At 37.4% G+C, this 5,719-nt stretch overlaps 1 non-coding gene across 1 annotated transcript; it reads left to right on the top strand.

Moving 5' to 3' along the window:
* Positions 1-3,694: 3,694 nt before the first annotated feature.
* Positions 3,695-3,802, top strand: LOC148551030 (small nucleolar RNA R71). Its single transcript, XR_015893287.1, has one exon. It is a non-coding gene; the product is annotated as a small nucleolar RNA R71 (small nucleolar RNA).
* The last annotated feature ends 1,917 nt before the right edge of the window (positions 3,803-5,719 follow it).

Here is a 5,719-nt window from a genome sequence, read left to right as displayed (position 1 = left end):
CTCACTTTATCCATTGAGGTCCAGAATGATTGGCATCTATAGGGACTTCAGATTTCGAATAGTGTTATTGACTCTCTTAGTTCAGTATGATGATTCTTGAACACAGCTTTTTTATGAGTCTTGGCCGTGGCCCTAAGCACTTTGTTTTCCAGTATTACCACCGGATACATAAATGCCACAGACACATAATTGGTTGAACCTTTTCAGATTGTGACTCAGCTTTGCTAAAGTCCCCAATTAGAGGTGTCCAGGGTTCTTAAGCACACTCTTCTTTTGCTTTGGACCTTGACTTTAACCGCTCAGTCTCAAGTTTTCACTTGACACCTACACGCCACAAGCACATGGTTAGGGACAGCTTGGTTTAGCCGCTTAGACCGGGATTTTATTCCTTTAGGCCCTCCTATCCACTGATGCTCAAAGCCTTGGGATCCTTTTTATTGCCCTTGCCTTTTGGTTTTAAGGGTTATTGGCTTTTTGCTCTTGCCTCTTGGTTTTAAGAGCTTTTGGCTTTTTCTGCTTGCTTTTTCTTTTTCTTTCTATATTTTTTTTTTCGCCTATTTTTTTTTTTTTTGCAAGCTTTGTTCTTTGCTGCTTTTTCTTGCTTCAAGAATCATTTTTATGATTTTTCAGATTATCCAATAACATGTCTCCTAGTCATCATTCTTTCAAGAGCCAACATATTTAACATTCTTAAACAAAAACTTCAAAAGACATATGCACTGTTCAAGCATACATTCAGAAAACAAGAAGCATTGTCACCACATCAATATAATTAAACTAAGTTCAAGGATAAATTCGAAACTCATGTACTTCTTGTTCTTTTGAATTAAAACAGTTTTTATTTAAAAGAGGTGATGGATTCATAGGACATTCATAACTTTAAAACAAAGTTACTAACTACTAATGATCATGTAATGAAGACACAAACATGGATAAGCACATAACATATAAAACGAAAAAACAGAGAAAGTAAGAACAAGGAATGAGTCCACCTTAGTGATGTCCTTGAGCTCTTCTATGTCTCTTCCTTGTCTTTGCTGCTCCTCCTGCATTGCTTTTAGATCTTCTCTGATTTCATGAAGGATGATGGAGTGCTCCTGATGTTCCACCCTTAGTTGCTTCCAATAATTGTGTGGAAGAAAATGAATCCCCTGAGGTATCTTAGGGATCTCTTGATTTGCAGTCAAATGTTCTACCACTGAGCTATAGACCCTTGATGGAAGCTTTTGTCTTCCCTTTCCTCTTTCTAGAGGTTTCTCTGGCCTTAGGTGCCATCAATGGTTATGGAAAAAACAAAAAAGCTATGCTTTTACCACACCAAACTTAGAATGTTGCTCGCCCTCGAGCAAAAGAAGAAAGAATAGAAGAATAAGAAGAAGATATGGAGGAGATGGATGGGAGTGTGTATTCGGCCATATGGGTGGGATTGGGTGGGAGAGAGAGATGTTGAATTTTTGAAGGTAGTGGGTGTATGGATGTGAGTGGTAAATGGAAAAAAAAGAAGGGATGATCATTAATGGAAAGAGAGATGATGAGGTAGGTGGGGATCCTGTGGGGTCCACAGATCCTGAGATGATCATGTGGGGTCCACAGATCCTGAGGTGTCAAGGCATTTACATCCCTGCACTAATTTAGGCATGTAAAATGCCCTTGCACACAACTCTGGGTGTTCAGCGCCAGGTTGGTGCCCATTTTGGGCGTTCAACGCCCCTTTGCTGCCATTTCTGGCGTTGAACGCCAGAACCATGCTTGTTCTGGGCGTTCAGCGCCAGAACTATGCTTTGTTCTGGCGTTTGAACGCCAGACAGATGCTCCTCCAGGGTGTGATTTTTCTTCTGCTGTTTTTTTATTCCGTTTTCAATTTTTATATTTATTTTGTGACTCCACATGATCATGAACCTAAGAAAACATGAAAAACAATAAAAATAAGAATTAGATAAACATTGGGTTGCCTCTCAACAAGCGCTTCTTTAATGTCAATAGCTTGACAGTGGGCTCTCATAGAGCCTCACAGATGTGCAGAGCTTTGTTGAGACTCTCCAACACCAAACTTAGAGTTTGGATATGGGAGTTCAACACCAAACTTAGAGTTTGGTTGTGGCCTCCCAACACCAAACTTAGAGTTTGACTGTGGGGGCTCTGCTTGACTCTGCTTTGAGAGAAGCTTTTCATGCTTCCTCTCCATGGTTGCAGAGGGAGATCCTTGGGTTTTGAATACAAGGGAGTTCTCATTCCATTGAAGGACTATTTCACCTCTGTCAACATCAATCACAGCTCTTGCTGTGGCCAGGAAAGGTCTTCCTAGGATGATGGATTCATCCTCTTCCTTTCCAGTATCCAGGACTATGAAATCAGTAGGTATGTAAAGGCCCTCAACCTTTACTAATATATCTTCTACTTGTCCATAAGCCTGTCTTCTTGAGCTGTCTGCCATCTCTAGTGAGATTTTAGTAGCTTGCACCCCATAGATTCCCAGTTTCTCTATCACAGAGAGGGGCATGAGGTTTATTCCTGAACCAAGGTCACACAGAGCTTTAAAGATCATGGTGCCTATGGTACAGGGTATTATGAACTTTCCAGGATCCTGTCTCTTCTGAGGCAATGTCAGTTGATCCAGATCACTTAGTTCATTGATGAACAAGGGAGGTTCAACTTCCCAAGCATCAATGCCAAACAATTTGGCATTCAGCTTCATGATTGCACCAAGAAACTTGGCAGTTTGCTCTTCAGTGACATCCTCATTCTCTTCAGAAGAGGAATACTCATCCGAGCTCATGAAGGGCATAAGGAGGTTCAATGGAATCTCTATAGTCTCTAGATGAGTCTCAGAGTCCTTTGATTCCCGAGAGGGAAGCTCCTTATTGATCACTGGACGTCCCAGGAGGTCTTCCTCCTTGGGATTCACGTCCTCTCCTCTCCTCACAGGTTCGGCCATGGCGCTTATGTCAATGGCCTTGCACTCTCCTTTTGGGTTCTCTTCTGTATTGCTTGGGAGAGTACTAGGAGGGATTTCAGTGATCCTTTTACTCAGCTGGCCCACTTGTGCTTCCAGATTTCTAATGGAAGACCTTGTTTCATTCATGAAACTTACAGTGGCCTTAGATAGATCAGAGACTAGATTTGCTAAATTAGAAGCATTTTGTTCAGAGTTCTCTGTCTGTTTCTGAGTTGATGATGGAAAAGGCTTGCTATTGCTAAACCTGTTTCTTCCACCATTATTAAAGCCTTGTTGAGGCTTTTGATCCTTCCATGAGAAATTTGGATGATTTCTCCATGTTGAGTTATAGGTGTTTCCATAAGGTTCACCTAAGTAATTTACCTCTACTATTGCAGGGTTCTCAGGATCATAGGCTTCTTCTTCAGAAGGTGCCTCTTGAGTACTGTTGGATGCAGCTTGCATTCCATGCAGACTCTGAGAAATCATATTGACTTGCTGAGTCAATATTTTGTTCTGAGCCAATATGACATTCAGAGTATCAACCTCAAGAACTCCCTTCTTCATAGGCGTCCCATTACTCACAGGATTCCTTTCAGAAGTGTACATGAACTGGTTATTAGCAACCATGTCAATGAGTTCTTGAGCTTCTGCAGGCGTTTTCTTTAGGTGAATGGATCCACCTGCAGAGGTGTCCAGTGACATCTTTGATAGCTCAGATAAACCATCATAGAATATATCCAGGATGGTCCATTCTGAAAGCATGTCAGAAGGACACTTTTTGGTCAACTGTTTGTATCTTTCCCAAGCTTCATAGAGGGATTCACCTTCTTTCTGTCTGAAGGTTTGGACATCAGCTCTAAGCTTGCTCAGCTTTTGAGGAGGAAAGTACTTGGCTAAGAAAGCCGTGACCAGCTTATCCCAAGAGTTCAGGCTGTCTTTGGGTTGAGAATCCAACCATAATCTAGCTCTGTCTCTTACAGCAAAAGGGAAAAGCATGAGCCTGTAGACTTCAGGATCTATTCCATTAGTCTTAACAGTATCACATATCTGCAAGAATTCAGTCAAGAACTGAAAAGGATCTTCAGATGGAAGTCCATGAAACTTGCAGTTCTGCTGCATTAGAGAAACTAATTGAGGTTTCAGCTCAAAGTTGTTTGCTCCAATGGCAGGAATGGAGATGCTTCTTCCATGTAAATTGGAATTAGGTGCAGTAAAGTCACCAAGCATCCTCCTTGCATTATTATTATTTTCGGCTGCCATCTCCTCTGCCTGTTCGAAAATTTCTGAAAGGTTATCTCTGGATTGTTGTATTTTAACTTCTCTTAATTTTCTCTTCAGAATTCTTTCAGGTTCTGGATCTGCTTCCACAAGAATGTTCTTATCCTTGCTCCTGCTCATATGACAAGGAAGAATGGCCAGAAAAATGATAATAATAATAATAGAGATCCTTTATACCACAGTATAGGGATCCCTTTGTAAGTAGAAGAAGAGGGGGAGATAAAGGATGTGATGTAAAGGAAGAAACACAACTGTGAGGATTGGAATGTGAGATGAGATGTTAGGACATGAATGAATAAATAGAATGAGATGGGGGAGGAAAAATTTTCGAAAATTATTTTGAAAAAGAGTTAGTGAGTTTTGAAAATTGGTTTTTGAAAATTAGTTAGTATTTTTCGAAAATTTTTGAATTCAAAAATAAAAAATAAAAATAATTAGTTAATTAAAAAGAAATTTTTGAAAAAGGGAGAGATATTTTCGAAAATTAGAGAGAGAGAGAGTTAGTTAGGTAGTTTTGAAAAAGTTAAGAAACAAACAAAAAGTTAGTTAGTTAGTTGAAACAAATTTTGAAAAGATAAGAAGTTAGGAAGTTAGAAAAGATATTTTGAGAAGATATTTTTGAAAAGATATGATTGAAATTAGTTTTGAAAAAGATTTGATTTTTAAAATCTCAATTAATGACTTGGTTCATAAGAAATTACAAGATATGATTCTAGAACTTAAAGTTTGAATCTTTCTTAACAAGCAAGTAACAAACTTCAAATTTTTTAATCAAAACATTAATTGATTAGTTATTTTCGAAAATTTTATATAAAAATAAGAAAAAGATTTTTGAAAAATATTTTTGAAATTTTCGAAAATAGCTAATAATTTTGAAAAAGATTTGATTTTTGAAAAAGATTTTGAAAAAGATAAGATTTTCAAATTGAAAATTTGATTTGACTCATTGGCAACAACTTTGATTTTTAAAAATTTTTGAAAAAGTCAATCCAAATTTTCGAATTTGATGAGAGAAAAAGGGAAAGATATTTTTTTGATTTTTGAAATTTTTATGATGCAAGAGAAAAACACAAAAAAATGCAATGCATGAAATTTTTAGATCAAAACATGTGATGCATGCAAGAATGCTATGAATGTCAAGATGAATACCAAGAACACTTTGAATGTCATGATGAACATCAAGAACATATTTTTGAAAAATTTTTAATGCAAAGAAAACATGCAAGACACCAAACTTAGAATTCTTTAATGCTTAGACACTAAGAATTCAAGAATGCATATGAAAAACACTATACAACACAAAACAAACAAATCATCAAGATCAAACAAGAAGACTTACCAAGAACAACTTGAAGATCATGAAGAACACCATGAATGCATGAAATTTTCGAAAGAATTGCAAGATGTATATGCAAATGACACCAAACTTATGATATGACTCAAGACTCAAACAAGAAACACAAAATATTTTTGAAATTTTTTTTTTTTTGATTTTCTAATTTT

The sequence above is a fragment of the Arachis ipaensis genome, chromosome B7 (assembly GCF_059453495.1).
Source record: "Arachis ipaensis isolate K30076 ecotype BB chromosome B7, ASM5945349v1, whole genome shotgun sequence".
Lineage (NCBI taxonomy): Eukaryota > Viridiplantae > Streptophyta > Magnoliopsida > Fabales > Fabaceae > Arachis > Arachis ipaensis.
Note: the sequence above shows the minus strand (reverse complement) of the source record. Positions and strands in the feature narration are given on the sequence as shown.